This window comes from Callorhinus ursinus, unplaced genomic scaffold, assembly GCF_003265705.2.
Source record: "Callorhinus ursinus isolate GAN/ISIS: 27379988/994484 unplaced genomic scaffold, GSC_fseal_2.0 scaffold39, whole genome shotgun sequence".
Classification (NCBI taxonomy): Eukaryota; Metazoa; Chordata; class Mammalia; order Carnivora; family Otariidae; genus Callorhinus; species Callorhinus ursinus.
In genome coordinates this window covers 2,730,870-2,733,503 of record NW_027397101.1, presented here as the reverse complement: position 1 = coordinate 2,733,503, position 2,634 = coordinate 2,730,870, and positions in this window count along the sequence as shown.

The window sequence follows — 2,634 nt, the reverse complement described above, 5'->3', positions numbered from 1 at the left end:
CAAATCACATCTGACTCCAGGCCCACATTCCACTGGGCTGGTGCAAACTTCAACCTCAGGTGTCATTAGCATTCTTTCCCCACCTCTTCCAGAACCAGGCAAAAGTCCTGACAGGGCAAGGGTAGGTCTTACATGAAACTGGTGCTCCAGATGTTTCTCTGATGCTTGGAGTCCACGCCGACGCAAGCATGTCTGGCTTCCAGGGTTCCTGCTAAGTCTGAGGTATGCTTGGGGCAGGATAAATTTTGCCTAAGGGTTAGATTTCTGAGGTACCCTTCCCCTTAATTGTCTCTCAAGGCACTCAAGGAAGCCAGCTGTGGATGGAAACCCAGCGTCCCTCTACCACTTGGGCCAGCTCAGGGCCACCTCATTTCTTCTTTGTTGCCTTTCTTTTCCTGCAAAACATTAACTTCTCTCCAGTTGCCTTTGGAATGTTCTGACCATTCCCTCTGAACTGCCTACCACAATCTCATTAATGACTCAGGCTTTCATAAAAGAATGAAAGAGAAGCTGTCTTCCAGAAGCTTCTTTTTTTTTTTTTTTTTCCTGCCCATCTATACAAATTTCTTTCGATTCTGGAGGCACCAAAGCCCAGTTACTGCATGGAAAGGAGGCGAGAGATGGATGTGAGTGAACGGATACTGCCCCCTCAAGTAAATCTCTGCGTTTCTTCAGCCCAGATGTCCAGGGCTCTTTCCTAATTAAGTTGCACAGAGCTGGCTAGGTAGATATTCCCCAGTCTTTTCAAGGTCCAAGTATGGGATCCCATGTACAAGGCAGCATTTTTGCCATTTGGAATGAAGAGACAGCTCTGTGTAACAGTTAAGAGCAGATGTATTGATGGGGTATCAGGACAACTAGTTATTAATATGTACAATGTAATAGTAAGAAGGAAGACTATGGTTTCAACTCTCCTTGGTAAGGAGGACTCTTCATAAAAGAGTGTAAATAGCACTCCGGATGAACTGATGCAGAATGTTGGGAGGGCCGTGGTGTCCACCTTGGAGGTGACCAAGGGCTCCCTGGCGATTGCACGACCAAAGGGCATGAGGAGAGGAGTCACATACTCTTGTTGTTATGACAGTTGAGTTACCAGGAAAACCGTGAAACTCAATCCCTAAGCTAGGAATGACCTCTCTTTTCATCCTTCTAAATTTCCTGACTTTGACGGTTTTTTTTTTGAGCCTTTAGCAAAATAGCAATTAAATATTTATTGTGCTTATTTAAGGTTTGCCTTCCTTGCTGGCTCCATGAGTGCAGTGGCCAATATTTGATTTGTTCATGTCCACGTCCATGTCCTTGGCACAGAGCCTGGTGCATAGTAGGTGCTCAGTAAATAATTGGGTTGAATGAATGATCCTGGAAGAGTGCATTTTTACTCTAAAGATGTCCCTAGCCATGTAGCCCAGAGAGCATCTTTTTTTTTTCCTTTGAGTGCCCAGAGCACTAATTACATGTACCACACAGTTGTCACAGCATAAAAATGGTTGTATCACTCATTTACCCGGCATAGGGACTCTGCAGGTTTTCACTGGCAGTTCATAAGGTTCTAGGGAGTAGAGCTGGTAACTCACACTCCTCTGATTCTCTCTGGCAATAGCCCTGAGCTTTGATCTTAGCATAAACCTGATATTTAGTACTTATTGACAGTTTTTTCGTTAAGAAATAAATGTTTGATACTCAGCCTTTTCTTGCCAATGGTGCTGTTTATGTAATGAAAATCCTTTTGCTGGAAATTAGTGGTAGACTCTACTATAAAATAATGTATGCATTTCCAGAAAGAATGCATTTTGCAAAACTATGCATTAAACATAACCAGGTGTATGAAGAAATTAAGATTAGGGGCAGACCACTCAAAACCTATGCAGACTCTAACCACAGCCCTTATGAAAACAAGGATGGCCACCTTAAGGGAGGACTGAGAAGGGGTGGGGGTAGCTGGAGAAGGCCTCAGGAAATATTAAAATGCGTAAAACCCATAAAAGGCCAGCTGCTGGCCTGTGGGCTCAGAGATGATGCAGATAGCAGCAGCCCCAAGTGCACCTGTCACTGGCAGAGGGCGCTAAAGGCTAGTGGTGGGGGTGGGGGAACCCTTGCTATAGGCACTTTAAATTTTCTTAAAATTGAGCTGAAAGGGCTCCAGCCTATGCAGCAGCCAAACTTAGCACTTTTCCCTTTGCTGCTGGAGGTTCCTTCTGTTCTGTCCCCCTCGCCTAGGTAAACTCACCAATGAGCCAATAGAATTTGCTCATTACACAGATACCATTCCTTCATCTGACAACTGTGTGTGAGCTACTTGTCACATGTGTGGTAGCAGGATAGACTGTACTTGTCTCTGGTCTCAATCTGCTTATCTTCCAATGTTCTAGAATGCAGTTCCACAGAATTATTGGCTTAAATGTTTATTTTCACATCCTTTACTAAAAATGATAACTATGACAACAACAACCATTCCTCTCACACCTACAGCCACTGTGGGAAACCCTTTATGGCCCAGAATGTGGTCTATGTTGGTGAATATTCCATGTGAACTTGAGAAGAATGAGTATTCAGCTGTTGTTGGGTGACATGGTCTATGGATGTCCATTATGTCCAGTTGGCTGATGGTGTTGTTGAGTTCAACTGTGTGCTTCC